The sequence below is a fragment of the Bison bison genome, unplaced genomic scaffold, assembly GCF_000754665.1.
Source record: "Bison bison bison isolate TAMUID 2011002044 unplaced genomic scaffold, Bison_UMD1.0 scf7180017864146, whole genome shotgun sequence".
NCBI classification, from domain to species: domain Eukaryota; kingdom Metazoa; phylum Chordata; class Mammalia; order Artiodactyla; family Bovidae; genus Bison; species Bison bison.
Genome location: NW_011494718.1, coordinates 12,346,808 through 12,364,629, shown reverse-complemented (window position 1 = coordinate 12,364,629; position 17,822 = coordinate 12,346,808). Strand labels below are relative to the sequence as shown.

At 41.1% G+C, this 17,822-nt stretch overlaps 1 protein-coding gene across 10 annotated transcripts in view; it reads right to left on the bottom strand.

The window, feature by feature from the left end:
• TLN2 (talin 2) overlaps positions 1–17,822 on the bottom strand; it is a 499,482-nt gene that overhangs the window by 321,012 nt on the left and 160,648 nt on the right. Inside the window, exon 4 of one of the 10 annotated variants that reach the window (XM_010840784.1) lies at positions 17,780–17,815. The exons of the other annotated variants lie outside the window; for them this stretch is intronic. The gene's annotated coding sequence lies outside the window, so the exon portion shown is untranslated. The remainder of the gene's footprint in view (positions 1–17,779; positions 17,816–17,822) is intronic. 10 annotated transcript variants of the gene reach the window in all.

The following is a 17,822-nucleotide window of genomic DNA, read 5'->3' as shown; positions in this document are numbered from 1 at the left end:
ATATCTGAGGTTATTGATATTTCTCCTGGCAATCTTGATTCCAGCTTGTGCTTCTTCCAGTCCAGCATTTCTCATGATGTACTCTGCATATAAGTTAAATAAACAGGGTGACAATATACAGCCTTGACGTACTCCTTTTCCTATTTGGAACCGGTCTGTTGTTCCATGTCCAGTTCTAACTGTTGCTTCCTGACTTGCATACAAATTTCTCAAGAGGCAGATTAGGTGGTCTGGTATTCCCATCTCTTTCAGAATTTTCCACAGTTTATTGTGATCCACACAGTCAAAGGCTTTGGCATAGTAAAGAAAGCAGAAATAGATGTTTTTCTTGAACTCTCTTGCTTTTTCCATGATCCAGCAGATGTTGGCAATTTGATCTCTGGTTCCTCTGCCTTTTCTAAAACCAGCTTGAACATCAGGAAGTTCACGGTTCACATATTGCTGAAGCCTGGCTTGGAGAATTTTGAGCATGACTTTACTAGCGTGTGAGATGAGTGCAATTGTGCGGTAGTTTGAGCATTCTTTGGCATTGCCCTTCTTTGGGATTGGAATGAAAACTGACCTTTTCCAGTCCTGTGGCCACTGATGAGTTTTCCAAATTTGCTGGCATATTGAGTGCAGCACTTTCACAGCATCATCTTTCAGGATTTGGAATAGCTCAACTGGAATTCTATCACCTCCACTAGCTTTGTTTGTAGTGATGCTTTCTAAGGCCCACTTGACTTCACATTCCGGGATGTCTGCTTCTAGGTCAGTGATCACACCATCGTGATTATCTGGGTAGTGAAGATCTTTTTTGTACAGTTCTTCTGTGTATTCTTGCCATCTCTTCTTAATATCTTCTGCTTCTGTAAAGCGCACACACCAACTCCTCATAAAATAGATGAGGAAATCACTTCTAAATCCTGAATTCAAGGGAATTTTCATTAAGAAGTACAACTGAGTTGCAATATAAAATATTGTAGTTACATAGGCAAGATCAGTATTACCATCAAAACATGATTTAAATGAGTAAAATGAATGACAATGATGGCTTTCAAGTTTTGTGTTGTTTTTTTTTTTTTTAAAGCAGCCAAGTGTTTTCTTTAAATGTAACTTTACTCAGAAGCCAATAAGCAAAGTAGATTCATAAAAGCAGAGCTTCTGTGGTTGAATGGGGGCACAAGACCTGGAGCTCATTTTCTGTAGGCTGCTCATGGGCCACCATAGCTGGAAAACACTTCCTGTAACATATTGGGGCTGACGTCTTTCAGGCACACGTGGTAATTTTAAACTCACCTAGTGGAAGTGTACCCAGGCAGCTGAATATACTTGCAAAAAAAAGGTGATTGTGTACAAGGTAAGGACTGAGATTTTTTATTTTAACTGAGCCTGTGGTTTTAATTTTAACTCTGCCAGTCTACCTCTGACAACCCAGAAACTTACCCCTCATCTCAGGGAAGGGCCAGAGTCCTAAGCTAACACACTAGACACCTTGTATGTCACTATCTGCCTCTTACACATCTGCTTCTTAAGTCTAAACTCACTCTGCTCCTGCGCAACCTCCAAAGTCCCTCTGAATCTAACCTTCAGTAAAGATTTTCTGAATTTCAACCCTTCCAGTTTATTCTCGGGGCACACTGATAATGTGGCTCTGAAACCGTTTACCTTAGTCTGAGACTTGACTTCACGTGCTGGGACGCAAACCCAGCCAAAACCCTGCCTGGGACTCGAACCCCAGTCTCTGGGACTCAAACCTAGCCAAAACCCACAGTCTTCCAGCTGAAGTCACACGCCTGGTTTTAGAACCTAGTGAAACTCAGGTTCTTGACATCTCGTGGCAGAAAGAATTCAGTGAAAGACTAAGTGATAGGTAAGAAGTGGATTTATTTAGAGAGAAACACACTCCACAGACAAGAGTGTGGTCCTTCACAGAGGGAGAGTACAGCCTTGAAATGTGGTGTGGTTAGTTTTTATGGGCTGGGTAATTTCATAGGCTAAAGTGTGGGAGGATTATTTCAACTATTTGGGGAAACGGGTGGAGAGATTTCCAGGAATTGGCCATCACCCACTTTTTGGTCTTTGATGGTCAGCCTTGGAGCTGTCATGGCACCTCTGGTTGTGTTGTTTAGCTTGCTGCTGTGCTACGATGATCATATATTGAGGATCAAGGTCTAGTCGAAGGTAACTTGTTGGCCACCTTGCACCCACTTGAGTCTAATCAGTTTAAGTTGTGTCCTTGGACTATGTCATGGCTTCCCTGGTGGCTCAGATGGTAAAGCACCTGCCTGCAATTCGGGAGACCTAGGTTTGATTCCTGGGTCAGGAAGATCCCCTGGAGAAGGAAATGGCAATCCACTCCAGCACTCTTCCCTGGAAAATCCCATGGACGGAGGAGCCTGATAGGCTACAGTCAGTGGGGTCGCAAAGAGTCGGACACGACTAAGCGACTTCACTTCTTCACTTGGGCTATGTCATTCCTTCAAAGGTTGTGCCCCGTCCCCTTCCCTCCTGCTTCAGCTCCATCTGCTTAAGGAGAATATGACTATTATATCCCAAGATTTCACCCCAACCTGTGTCTATGCCCCCTCTGGCTAGACCCCCTCTACTGAACCTATGCTCTCCAAAAAATCTGATCATCAGGCTCATGTAAGTCAGCCTGGCCCAAAGCATGTTCCTAGGATTGCTCCAGAGATCCTGAGGACCAGAAAGTCCTCAGAGGCTTCAGCAGCCTCCTCTATGCTGTGAATTCCTTACAGGAGAATCAAGAAGGAGCACCTCAATGCATAAGAAACATTTCATGTGTATGGCATATCCCACATCACTGCCATGTCCTTTGGGAAACATCAGTGACTTAAACATTTCCTCCAATTATAGTCAATTTGATATTTTCTTATAAATACTTTCCTCTAAAGATAACTAAATCAGAAATATGTGGAAATGAGCCAACAAATGGTAAATTACAAGTAATGTCCCATTAAAATGATGAAGATGACAAGGATGCATGCTATTTCTACTCAATATTTTACTTCACCCTCTAACTAATGCAGAGAAATGAAGTAAGATAAAAATACTAGGAAGGAAGCAGGATATCTTCATATTTTTTGCTAATGAAATGCCTGTCTGCCTAGAATCTAGTCAATTATAGATGGCCAGATACAGTAACCATTTAGAAAATGCCATTTTAAAAAATTCCAATCATTATCAAGAAGGGGAGAAAGGGAGGGAAGGAAACAGGGGGGGAAACCTAGAAATAAACTTACCTATAAATACAACACATCAATCTTATCTTAAATTTTATTGAAGGACAGTAAAAGAAGATACAATAATGGAGATAACTACCGTTTCCCAGATGAAATAACTCAATATTGTTAAGACAGCAATTATCTCTCTCCCAGTTTAAAAAAATCAGTGTGACCCAACCAACACAGCAACAGGATATTCTATAGAACTTAAAGCTGATTCTAAAGTTTAATTGGAATAGAAAAAGCTTCAGAATGACTATGTTTTTAAAAAAGAAGGGAAAACTATCCTGACAAAACTAAACATGCTGTAAAGCTACAGTAACTAAAATGGTGTGATATCATCACACAAATAATGAACAGGATACGGGACACAAGAAACAAATGCATAGATATCAAGGTGACAACAAACCTACCATTTAAAGGAAAAACAACAAACTATTTGACACGCTATATTAGGAAAGTAAATAGTCCTGTAACAAAAATGAAGTCACAAGCCTACCACTGTCAGACACAAAAACAAATTCCAGGCAGGTAAGAGGCACAGATGTAAAAAATTATAGAGCCAGAAAAAAAAAGTGAAGGCACTCATTTATGTATTTACAAAGCCCATGAAACAAAGAAAAACTTACAGATGTGGCAACACTACAGTTAAACCTTCTACACTGTATAAACAAAGCCAAAGACATGCAAAAAAGAGATGTTATCTGCAATCGATATTTTGAGGAAGGCAACACGATTAGCTTGATCTATTACTTTTTACTCTCAAACTTCTTATCATGGTTAAGTATTTAACATTTGAGAACTCAAATATTGTCAATAATACATATTTAAATTTTTTTAACCAAAAAAGTTAATATGAAGGAACACTTCAAGTAAACCCTTTCATAAATATTCACAAATTAAAAATTAGTACAGTAGAAAAAAACTTGTTTGCTATTTGTCAGGAATAAAAATAAGATGACTGTGGGCAATTATCTAAAATATCTTCCTTTAAACATTGTTCTTAGTGCCTCTCCCATAGATATTCTGGAAGAGAAACTATGCACTCAAGCGGGTGTGCCTCTTGGTTTTTATGATTATCTGAATGCCTGCACGAGTAAACAAACAACCATCCCATAAGTAAACTAAGAATCTCCTAGGAGAGACCCTGTAACTCCCAACCTGTGGGAGGGATGTTCTCTTTTCTTTTCAAAAGGGATAGATTTTATAAAACTAAAGAGTTCTGTGAATTTTTCATAACAAATGCATTGTAAAAAATAAAAATTGTTTTAATCCGTATCTCTGCCAAATCCTTAAGTTTTCTCCACATCTACAAAGAGACCTACTAGAGTCTTGTTCAAGTGCTGAATTTGGAATCAAAGTGCAAAGTTATTGTGTAAAAGACAGTCCCTTATTGCAAAGTAGAATCTTATGCCCTACAAAACAAAACCTTGTAGGCCCTTTTCGCTGTGAGGTGAGGAAATTCACACTCAGCCAGTGGCATGACCTTATATTTTCCATTCTTTTCAGAAACCAGCCCTTCTTGGTAAAGTCATACTTTTTATTTTACCATTTTCCAATAGTCAACTGGTAACGTTGTCTATGTGCTCACTCAGTTGTGTCAGACTCTTTGCAACCCCGTGGACTATAGCTCACCAGGCTCCTCTGTCCATGAGATTTTTCAGGCAAGAATACTGGAGTGGGTTGCCATTTCCTCCTCCAGGGATCTTCCCAAACCAGAGATCGAACCCACATCTCCTGCGTTACAGGCGGATTCTTAACCACTGAGCCATGGGGGAAGCCCCACAGGGAACCCTAAGTGGGTACAATTTTCCTGTCCTAGAAACAGCATATATCATTTATTTCAAAGGTCTTTCCATCAATCAATGCTACTAATGTGTTAAGTCTTTCTTTCCCAGGAGCATTTTTGTTATCTCACTTTAAATCATCCTAGGTGAAAATTATAGTTTTCTGATAGAAATAAGGCTTAAAATTCTATCAAATGTTCATATCTAGTATCAACAGCTGGTACAAAGAGGTCTCACTTCCTCACCCTAGATCAGGGAGTTCTTATCTACAGGATTCCCAGTCACTCCAAGTAGTCTCTGTGGCCATGAAACTCATAATGAGCATCAGATGTCTTTTTTCCTCTAGTCATGGTGAGGGGAGGGGTTACAGAATCACTTTGACATAAAAGTGTTCCTCACATTGTAATCATTCCACGAACATCTGCGTACTAATTAATATTATGCATTTTGCCTGATCCTGGGCAATGTTTACCCACTGGCATCCACTGATTACTTTTCTATCAGGAAATTCAATTCTCTGAAATCCTCCATCAAGCCTAGTGATTAAAAAAAAAAATCATAAAATTCCAAGACTGAATCTATGTTGTGTTCTGTAGCTTAGGCTACTGGCAAAAAAATAAATACAAATTAGATTAAAAGACATTTATCACAAGCTCATTGCTTAGCACAAAAATTAAACTATCACTATTAAATAGAAACATTATTTATGCAATTTTTCCTGACAACTTAAGTATTTTCTAAATAACGGGAAGCATTTTTTACACCTAAATTATATGAAGTAATAAAGCATAACACAAAATAGGCAAATATTCAGTTTCATCTGTATTAAATTATGGGTATAAAATGCATTTAATTTCATGTGTGTTTATTAAAAGCCTTGAAATGACACATACCAAATTCTTAACACTCTTTAGGAAATGGTGGGGAAAAGTGAGATGAAGAGAGATTTTTACAGTTTATTTTCTAAGTGTCTGTATCACTTGAATTCTCTAACACGTTCAATTTTTTTCATTTTAAAAATAGGAAAAATGCAGAATAATGCTGGCACAGATGCACTGGAAACGGCACTGTGGTGAATTGCTATGGCACAGGAAACTGGTACAACATTTTCACCACATATGTAACGGTTTTCAATGTTTGTGTCCATTGACTCTGCAATTATTTGTTTTACCATTACCATGGCTATCTTAATTTTTATAAAGAAAATCAAAGTAGGTGAACATATATATCTCAGTAGATCTTTAAAATACAGGCTTTTGAAATGTAAGCTAGCCAAGTATCAGTAGAGTTGATCCTTGCTATTTGCAGTGGTTATGTTCTACGGTCACCACAAACACTGAACCAGTCAATAGTAACTAGTGCTTCAAAGGGGAAATTCAGGCTTAGGCAGGTTCCTGTGAGCCTCCAGTCACAGCAGTTTCATCAGCTCATCAATACATAACCCTGTGTTATGCGTGTCTCCAGACAGATAGATGGATAGATATGACTGACATTGAACTCATGGCCAACAGCACCATCATTCATGCCTCAATGACGCTTATATAAAATACCCCCATTTTCTCCATAAGGCATGTTACAGCCTTCCTGTGCTTAAACACTACTCAGCACTGTACTTAGGGGCTGTTTGAAAGGGCAAAATCACCAATAAGGAGCACAAAAATCTGAAAAATGTGGCACTAAATAGACCCTGAAAGGGATACTTGTTTACAGACTGAGAGTTGAAACAAGGCACAGCATCACCTTATTTGACCTCAGCTGGGAACAGATGCATCAGGTGACTCAGATTTTTTTTGCCTCTCTGCACATGTGTGTATCCAAGACTAACTGTAAAGGAGCCAGGAGTATCGATTTTAGGTTTACAAATGAACTTTAGCAAGTAGACAAATTTGCAAATATGTAATCTTACATAATAATCAATTGTACGCCTTTCCCTTTATTAGATAGAACAACATTCTCAAAAGATTAACAGCAGAGTCAAGAGAGATCCGTGAAAAACTTTCTCGTCTCTGCTCGGTGGTTCTCAACCAGGTGTGATTTTGCTCCCAGGGGACATTTGGCACTGTCTGGAGACGAATGTTGGTTGTCATGATTGGGTCTAGTGGGTAGGGGCCAAGGATGCTACAAAACACTAGGAATGTACAAGACAGCCTCCGAACAACAGGATTATCTGGCCCAAATTATCAATAGTGCCAAGAATAAGAAATCCTGTGCTAAGTGACCTTTATCTTTACACCTATCAAGATACACATTAATGCCTAAACAATAAACAATTAAATGTCAAGGACAAAGCAGTTCTCCTACTTTATTGACGCCCCTTTACTTTCAAGCTTAATTATGTGCAACTGAAGGGGCGTCCCTCGTGGGTCAATGGTAAAGAATTCACCTGCCAACTCAGGAGACACAGGTTCCATCTTTGGTTCGGGAAGATCCCACATGCTGCAGAGCAACTAAGCCCACACGTCACAAATATAGTGCCTACACTCTAGAGCCTGGGAGCTGCGACTACTGGGCCAACGTGCTGAAACCACTGAAGCCTGTGCACCCTGGAGCTCATGTTCTGCCACAAGAGAAGCCACAGCAATGACAAGTCAGCATATGGCAACTAGAGTAGACCCCGCTCAGCACAAGAGAAAAACCCACACCTTAATGAAGACCCAGTGCAGTCAAAAATAAATAATAAACAAATGCAACTGAAAACACAAAACAGTTATAAGCTATATTGAGAAGTACTACTTTTCCCATCATTTCCACTTGAACAGGGAAACTCCAACAATAACACAAAACATTGCACCAGCCTGAAATTTTTTTTCTGCTTCAACACTAGGAAAGTAAAAATTATTGCTGCGTAGGTAATAAGAAAGTATAATCTGTAGTATACTGCTCATGAGATAGAGAAGTACACTTACTCCTAGCAGCTTTCGGATTAAGTTACAAGCCTTTGAGAAGGTTCTTATAGTTACCCTGTCTGAGGAACAAAATGCAACAGTCTTATGGCTTAATGATTCTATGAAAAAAGGCCCAGTTAAGTGGCCCCCAAATATCCTTACTGAACACTGAACCCATATGCCTTTAATATTATACATTTATTCAGTCTTGAATCAATCATATTTTTAAATAGTGAATCAAGCAATTTGTAGAGTGGCCTCCAAGGTCACTCAAGAGCATTTCAAAACCCCTGAGCTAACTTAACAAGGATAAATAATTCCCAACTGGGAGGCACACTAGTAGACTAAGAATTGTACTTGGAGTTTGGAACCTGAATTCTTGGCTGTGTGAGTTTAGAGCCAAGTGATTAATTTAAGAGTCTTTTATTCTGGAAAGATGTTTCAGCACAACTGTGTAAAAATAAGGCCAAGATACTGTTTCCTGTCCTAAGTATGCTCTGCTGGAGATTATACGCTCTGCTGCCAAATGCTTTCAACTTCCTACTGAGTCCTGCTGACGACTCAGACCTAGAAACCCTCTATCCAAGCTAGTGCACTAGGACGACCCAGAGGGATGGTATGGGGAGGGAAGAGGGAGGAGGGTTCAGGATGGGGAACACATGTATACCTGTGGCGGATTCATTTTGATATTTGGCAAAACTAATACAATTTGTAAAGTTTAAAAATAAAATAAAATTAAAAAAAAAAAAAGAATAAGGCTGATTTAGAAAAAAAAAAAAGAAACCCTCTATCCTTCTGCAACTTCGCTGGCCACCCTCTCAGGCTCCCGCTCTTCTTCTCTTCCAGCCTACATTTGCAGCCCTACACCCACATACCACACTCCAGGCCAGGACTCTTCAGACCACCAGGATCAAAACCACCCAAGGAGTCAGAGATTAAAATGTGATTCTCAGCCCACATTCCTGACCTGCTAATTGAATCTTGGATGGAAGAGTCGAGAATCTGTATGTCCACTCCACATCCCACTTATTTAAGAACGATGTAGCCCAGCCACAGAATAACACCTGTGGCTTCCTGAAAATGTATCATTTTATCTTTGATTTATTGATCACAATTTCTATCGCCTGACTCTATCCCCTAAGCCCACTTTCAGCATGCTAGTGGAGCTAGGAAATGTCATCTGTTGTTAATACATACATTTGAGACAAATACCTCTTTTCTAAACTTTAATATGCTACTTATGATATCCACCACATAAAGTCAGAATTGTGCATTTATTGGCTGCCACAACCAGACCGAGAGCACAAGGGTAGAGATTATGTGCCATACCTAGCCTCATCCCCATTCACAAGCACAGTCCATGGCACACAGCAGTTCTCATTCGTTGAACAGATGGATGGATGGGTGGATGGCCTGCCTCTCAATGGCACTATTGAACTTCAGTAATTTTACATAATTTGTGATTAATGTTAATGTGAACAATCCAAAGACTCAATTGAGTACCCCACCCCTCAGAAGAATTTTGAGTGAGTGGATCTTTGAGTGTGAATTTTGAGTGAGAGCCTCACAGCAAAAAGGAGAGGTACTTCTCCAGAGCCATTCAAATTTGGCACTTTGTAGGGTCTTCATAAGTTGGCTAGTTGACTGAGCAAGTGTACTCCTAGCAAGGAGCAAAAGCAGACAATGAAGACGAGAAGGAAACTGGTCACCAAAGAACTTTTCTGGGCATGAGAAGACTATAGTTAAGGCCAAGGTTAAACATTCTTATCATCAAAGATGAAGACAAATCTGTAATTAGCCCAAATGGATCAGCCCACAGGATAAAGTCTAGACTCATTCAAGGTCAATTATCCTGGGATTCAAAGCTGTCCATAATTTACAGGTGGAATGGACTTTTTTCTTTTTTTTTTTCATTGTTAACCCATTGACCGAACCTCCTATTCACTTCCACCTTTCTAGATTTTCCTTTGGGAAATCACTATATAGCAGCCTCAGGATTTAGGTGCTGCTGCTGCTGCTAAGTCGCTTCAGTTGTGTCCAACTCTGTGCAACCCGAGAGACGGCAGCCCACCAGGCTCCCCCGTCCCTGGGATTCTCCAGGCAAGAACAGTGGAGTGGGTTGCCATTTCCTTCTCCAATGTATGAAAGTGAAAAGTGAAAGTGAAGTCGCTCAGTCGTGTCCAACTCCTAGTAACCCCATGGACTGCAGCCTACCAGCCTCCTCTGTCCATGGGATTTGCCAGGCAAGAGTACTGGAGTGGGTTGCCATTGCCTTCTCTAGATATAGGTGCTAGTGGTCCTAAAAAATGAGTCCCAGAGGTTGACCCTTACTAGTATAAGCCAATCAGCCCCATCTTATCCCCATTCTGACTAATTGTGAGATGAACAGAAACTCAGGCCTAAGTACAAGGCATTCCCCTGGCTGCCTCGATGGTTAAGACTGGTCCAGTCAGAAAAGGCTCAGGTCTTTTATTTGATGGTATGGATGTGAACAAAGAACTATGTAGCCATGCTGCTGGCAGCCATCTTGTGAACATGAGGAAATCTAAGGAAATCTTGAGGACCAGCTCTGCAACCTGAAAAGTGGGCCTTTTCCCCCATAATCAAACCAAGGAGTTATCCAGTTTAAGCTAACTCGGGTTTTTCTGTTATCCAAAGCATCGTGATACATGCCCATTCCTACTTTTCAAGTTGCTCTTTCCCTTTTCTCTTAGCACAAACATAGATCTGCTATTTCAAGAGTCTGTATATTGTCCACTAACATAACTCATTCATTCCCACCTCCACACTCAGCATGTCATTTATGCCTAAAATGTTCTTCCCTCATTCTCTTTTATTCAAATTCGATCTGTCTTCTAGACCCAGGCTGGCATCCTTCTCTCTCTAAAGGCAGATATCCAGAACCATAGTTTTCTTATCTCCTCTGAACTCCTGACCTTGAGAACACCATCTTTATTAGTTGTCATCCATATCTCAACCTTACACTTTTTAAGAAATGTTTTTATTTTTAATTGGAGGATAGTTGTTTTACAATATTGTGTTGGTCTCTGCCATATATCAACATGCATCAGCCATAGGTATAGATGTGTCCCCTCCCTCTTGAACCTCTGGTGCTCTGTGACAACCTAGAGGGGTAGGATGGGGTGGGAGGTGGGAGGAAGATCCAACTTTACACTTTTAATGATCCTTTTAACATTTTATCCATTTTTAAAACAGAGTCACAAACAGAATTCAAGTACTCTATATTTTTCAACCCTTTCTGAACAGCCTCTTGCACAATGTCTTATGGTTCGCAGAAAACCAATACATTTCTCCAGGCAAATTCAAAATGTGATTTAAACCTCTAAGTGACTGCCAGACATACCCTCTTACTTCACAAAGCAACACAGAAGATAGCAAGGAATTTTGGCATTACACAGTTGGCCAGGGTCCCATCACATTTCACAACCAGACTGGCAGTAACAGCTGGATGAAGATGAGAAATTCATCAGGCTGCCTCCCCGTGTGCAGATCACTGAAGGCCTTCCAGTGAAGATGCAGACTGACACTGCAAGTTCTAAAAAGTCCAGTCCCAGACCTTTCAAACACCTGTATAAAAATCATCCTAGGGGCAACACCAGACTAGAAAACAGGAAAGCACAGTCCAAGGCGTTCACAGAACAACAGCTCTGGTCACCTCTAAGCCTTTCATATCCTCTTTCAGGCTTGAAGTCTTAGGTTCCTTTATAGCACCCAAGGGTGCATCTGTAAGATTTAAATGAGAGTCATGCAGTAAACAGAGACTGAGATTTATCCCCCTTCACAGCGACAGTTAGACAATGAGTAAGGTGAACAATGGTATCAGGATCCAGGATTATTTCCACTGAAGACGACAGAAAATGAGAAAAGGGGAAGTATGTGTGTGCATTGTGTGTTCACACACAAGCAGCAAAGATGCTGATTCAGCCAAAGGATCAAAACAGCCCTGGCCACTCAAAGTCAACCCTTTGGTGTGTGGCGTGACAGGTCTCCTGCACAAAGATTTTGATGCTCCAGTTAGGGTCTATATACTATCACCTGACTGTGTTTTTCAACAGGTTATAGAAATGGAAGGGCTGCCTGACAAACTTTATACCACCGCTATAAATGATCTATAGCAACGGCTTTCTTATATGTATATACCTATAATGACTGAAAGCCTAGTGCCAGTTAATCCTCCCCTCCTAGAGACTAGTGGTTTCTTTGGTTTCTTGGCTCAATGGCCAGAGTCATCCATTCAGTACTGCTGCTTCACTCTTTTCCCTCCCTGTTCAACAGTGCCTTCTCTGCCTAGGTCCTAAATGGGTTCTGAAGAGGTTCACAGATCGCATTTCATTGACCAGCCCCTGCAGACAATGTGACAGATCAAAGGCTTGTCAACTGACACATTCCATGTCTTCTCACAGTCTCTGCATATCACAAGAATTACCGTGAGGAATTCAGTTCTACTAGTGGCTCAAGTTTGCAAATGCTCTCAAAATTGCCCTTTATTATTAGCCACGTGGCTAGAGATGGCTCTCAAAGCACTTTCTTTTTTTTTTTTTTTTTTTATTTTGTATTGGGGTATAACCAATTAACAATGTTGTGAGAGTTTCAGTTAAACACTGAAGGGACTCACTCAGCCATACATATAAATGTATCCAGTCTCCCCCAAACTCTCCTCCCATCTAGGCCGCTACATAACATTGAGCAGAGTTCCATGTGCTACACCACAGGTGTTGTTGGTTATCCATTTTAAACACAGTAGCCACACTTTTTGTTCTAAAGAGATCTGCCTTGGCTTTGTGGTCAGTGACCAACCTGGTTTTGCTTTTCTATCCAGATTGTCCATGGTGCCAAGATGGTGTCATGTGCTATTGCTGGCCCAGACTCTCCCTGGATCTGTACGCTAAGAAGGACCCTCTCTCCTATTCCCTAGACCGGACAGAAAGAACAAACCTTACAACTAAGTGAGGTTAGAAAACCTGTCTCCTAAGAAGCCAGTCTGGAAGACCAGTCTTACTGCTTCTTTCAAAAAATATCTCCCTAGCTCACAACTATGGGCCAAGAAATGAAATAACCAGAATAGGGCAAAAGCAGAGGAGCAAATCCAAATAGCTGCTGTTTCACCAGGGGAAGAAACCAACCAACCACCGCCATAAAAATCTCTGCCCACACTTACATCCCTTCTCTGAATCCCACAGAGGCAGATTAGCCATGTCCCAGTGCAACGGTCTAGCTCTGTGTTAAAGGGGAAGTCCCTGTCCAGAATCTACTTCAGTGAAGCCATGTGGTTTGCAGCAACTGCTTTTCTTTATAACCAAGAGGTCAGGAAAAGTGCCCCCTCAGAGATGCGGGAGACTGAAGTCCATGCCTGCTTCCTTCCCCACGCTATGTGCCAAGCAGACCAGCCACATCTCCTATCAGAGGACCTGCTCTTGCCATAAGAAGCACAAATGGCTGTTCCCCTCTCAAGCTTCCAGTCTTTCAGAATGTTCCAGCCCCACCTAATGTCCTGCATGCCTGGCACTACTGCTTCACAGAACCAACAGAATATGGAAACAACATCCCTTAGACCTGGGATGCACAGAGATAGCCAAGCCTGTCCCTGGTAGTCTTTCCAAACCATGTTCCAAGAACTGACAGGATCATTCTGGGACACAAATACCCGCAGCTTCAAGCTGCTATTCTGGGTATCCATTCAATATTTATTGAGTGCCCAGCTGGAACAAGGTACTGTCAATACAGCCCAGCCAGGTTAGGCTTGCAAAGGGCTCACCAGCACACCCTGAGTGGCATGAATTTCAGGGCTCTGTCCAGGAAAAGGGAACTACTGTCCTTTATTGATTTAGTTGAGCATAAAAGGATATGCAAATTTGCAGGCTATGATATATCTGGAACACCGCCAGAAAACTTGGAAACTAACACACACACACACACACACACAGTAGAATAAGACATATGTTGCAGCTACAAGGTTAAAGAGAGGCTTCCTCACTAGTAAGGTTTCTTATCCTATCAACCTGCCTTTTCCCCACTGTTTAACTTTTCTCCTATAAAGGAAAATGTGGACTTCCCCCAAATACCTTAATCATTATTGCAACAAGTAATCTATGAAAGGAAGAGCAAAGAAATGTATTGTTTTCCATCCCCCATTTTCCCATACACATCAGTCAATAAAAAAGAAAAAAAAAAAAAACACCAAAACACGTAATACACATAGTAAACTGCTCCCTGAGGTCACCCCCAAATCTCCACCAACTTAGGCTATTAATGCAATGACTATGCTGTCCCCACTGATATGGGAACAAGGAAAACTATAATAAAGCTAACTTATCCTGATAATGTTTCTTTATTTCTACTACAACTCAGCATAGAAATAGCACACAGTCACTTTTTTTGGTATCTCGGCTCAAACTTGCTTTTAAAAGGTCTTTCTCCAGAGAAGAGTAGATGATCACAGGGCAGAGGGAGAGAGGGTGTAGGATGGTTTGGTGGCAGGTAAGTTAGGAACAGTTGCTCCAGAAAATGAAAAACGTTCCAAAGCAGATCAGAGCCTAGCATCTTTGCAAGATTATGAAATTCACATCTGTTCTTTTCAGGCAACTATGACCCTTCCTGTCCAGAGTGTGCAGGTTTTTCCCCAGGTGTCTGGAGACAAGCTTTTCTAGAAATACATGATAAACCTCACGTCTTCCATTCTAGTTATCATTAGGTATCATCTTCTGGAATGACCCATGAAAAGATGGCTGAGAATACAGATGCCCCACAGGAGGCATGGACTATACGTCCTGAGAGTCTGGAAGAAGGGGTGCCCTGAACTCGAGGAGGTTGAGGGTACTGTGGAAGAGAGATAGAACTAGGCTTGGACCACTCAATGCATACCTGTTACAGGCAAGAAACTTCCACAATATTTTTGAAGGTCTGGAGAAATAAAAAAATTATTTTTTTCAACTTTCAGGTATATAATACAGTATTGACTATAATCACCTTACAATACATTAGATCCCCCCTATTTATTTATTTTGTAATTGGAATTTTGTACCCTTTGCTGGATATCTTCCCATTTCTCCCACCTGCCAGCCCCTGGCAACCACCATTCTATTGTTTCTGTGAGTTTTGCTATTTTAGATTCCATGAAGTGATATTACACACTATTTCTCTGACACATTTCACTTAGCATAATACCCTCAAGGTCCACGCCTCCACGGTTGTCACAAATGGCAGGACTTCTCTCCTTTTCATGGCTGAACAACATTCTATTGTGTATATGTACACCACATCTTCTTTATTCATTAAGGAACATTTTGAAGGAATCTGAAATCTAGATTATTGAAGAACAGATAGATTCATGGAGAGATTAACCCTAAGAACACATATAATTATAATAAAGAAAACTATAGATAACTTCATATGGAGCTTGGAGAGAGAAGGATGGCCTACTATATAGCACAGGGAACTCTGCTCAATATTATATAACAACCTTATATAACAACCTAACTGGGAAAAGAATTTGAAAAAGAATAGATCCAGGTTTATGTATACCTGAATCACTTTGTTGTACAACTGAAACTAACACAACATTGTTGATCAAATATACTCCAATATAAAATTAAAAGTTAAAAGAAAAAAACGAGACTTGATGTGACCTCTCAGATACCTCTTAGACTATGGGGACCAGACGGCCATCAGATTCCTTGAGGGCCAAATGGATTGCGAAGTTCTCACTGGCCTTTACAGCAGCTACAGGCTCTAAATGTCACTCCCCTAAGGCTCCATCCTGGGTTCTTATTCCCTCTAGTCCTCCTGTAGCTGCCCTATGGCTCCCTATAGTAGAACTGAATATGGCTTAAAGTATGTATTTATGTGATTATTTTCATTAACTATTTGCTAAGGGCCAGGCATGTGTCAGAACTCCATCTAACATCTGTCTTCCCATTTAGTCAGTGCTTATCTTTTCCAATAAGCCCATAAGGGCAGAGGCCATGTGTACTCTGCATGCTGTTTTAACTGTAGTCCCTGACATAGAACCTGGCATCACAGGTGCTCAATAAATACAGGGTGAATTAATCTAGACCAACCCCCTTACTTAAGAGTTGAGTGTACTGAGTTTCTGAACAATTAGACATGTAACCCAAGTCAGACTCCTGGAGAGTGACACGCAAAGGACTATGGACTGAGACTTTCTGAGAAACAACACCGATAGTGAGGGTTGTCAGCCCTCAGCTAATAACCATCCTAGGGGAAGCAGCTTCAAAGGAGGTTATCATTTGGATGACAAGGTTCTGGGACTGGACGGAGTACTATGTTCAAACCCCAGCACTCAGACTTCCCTAGTGGTCCAGGGTTAAGAATCCACCTGCCAATGCAGGGGACACGGTTTCAGTATCTGTTCCGGGAAGATTTCACATGCCCCAGGGCAACTAAGCCCGTGTACCACAACTACTGAGCCATCCACCTAGAGATCATGGTCTCAACAGGAGAAGCCACCGCAGTGAGAAGCCCGCATACCACACCTAGAGAGTAGCCCCCACTCTCTGCAACTAGAGAAAGCCCACGGGCAACAACGAAGACCCAGAGCAGCCAAAAAAAGAAAGAAAACAGCCCTGTCTCTGTAGTGAACACCAATGAATGGCCTCCCAACACTCATTTCCTTCTAACAAACAGCCTCTGCTTGTATTTATGCTTCTCAAGAAGTTGACATCACTCCTCAGCTGCAGGACATGTGTTCTAAAGTCAGTACAAGCAATGGAATCCTTTTCCCTGGCCACAGTCATCCGTTTAGGGCAAACACATGACCTCAACCAGTCCAACCCTTGTGAATTTCAAGACTTCTGCTTGCAGTGCTGGTTCAAAGTTGCTGGCTCTTCCTCGGTTGATGGAATGCTCTAGAGCTCTGAGGCTATTGTTGCTTCCATGAGCTGAAGACAGAATGAAGGTGAGGCCTCCCATACAGAGAAGAGCAGAGCTGAAAGAGTCCTAGAGGGACTTCCCTGGTGGTCTAGTGGCCAAGACTCTGCATTGCTAACGCAGGGAGCTTGGGTTCAATCCCTGGTCAGGAACTAGAGCCCACATGCTACAATCAAGACTGAAGATCCCACACACCACAATTAAGACCTGGCATGGTCAAATAATTAATTAATTAAAAAAAAAGAGTCCTGTAGACATGAAACTAAATCCCTAATGCCAACATGAATCTCTAGCATATCCCATCACTTTATTTCTTAGTCCCCAAACCACTAAATACCCTTCACCATTTCAATCAATCTGTGGTAGATTTTCTTTTGCTTACAACCCAAAGAATCCTAGTATATATTAGGTGTGTGACACTGGAAAAGCAAAAATGGAGGTAATGTTTACTTCGAAAAGGATATCTTACAAATCAATGGGAGGCAAGAAAGGACTTACTGCCGGGACAACATCTGGCACTTAACAAGTCCTAAATACTCTCTACTTCTTATAAAGGGATTCACCAGAGTTCCGCTAAATAAGTCTTTTCACCCACCATATTAAACAGATTGTTTACAAATAATCTACAACTTAGCAAAGCATCTAAAGTGGCCACAAGACACAAAAAGGTTGAAAGTCACTGACAATCAAGGCTCAATACAAAATGGAAACAAATATCCTTGAAGTTATAATAAACATCTATACAGTAATGTCTACAGGCTCAGGGAGTGATAGCCTTCTACTGTACATACACATGTGTGAACAAAAATATGATGCCAGGAAAATCTAATGTTTGCAAAGCATTTCAAGAAGCCATCCTCTGTATAAAAGGGGACGTTATCAATTGTGCTGTCTTCAGCACATTCTCTTCCCATTTCAAGCCCCTGTCAAACCTCCCCACACTCCCTACACTCCAACACACACACACAATAGGTACCTGGGCCAATGTGGTTCCAATCAAGCAGGCTGATCCCTGTGAC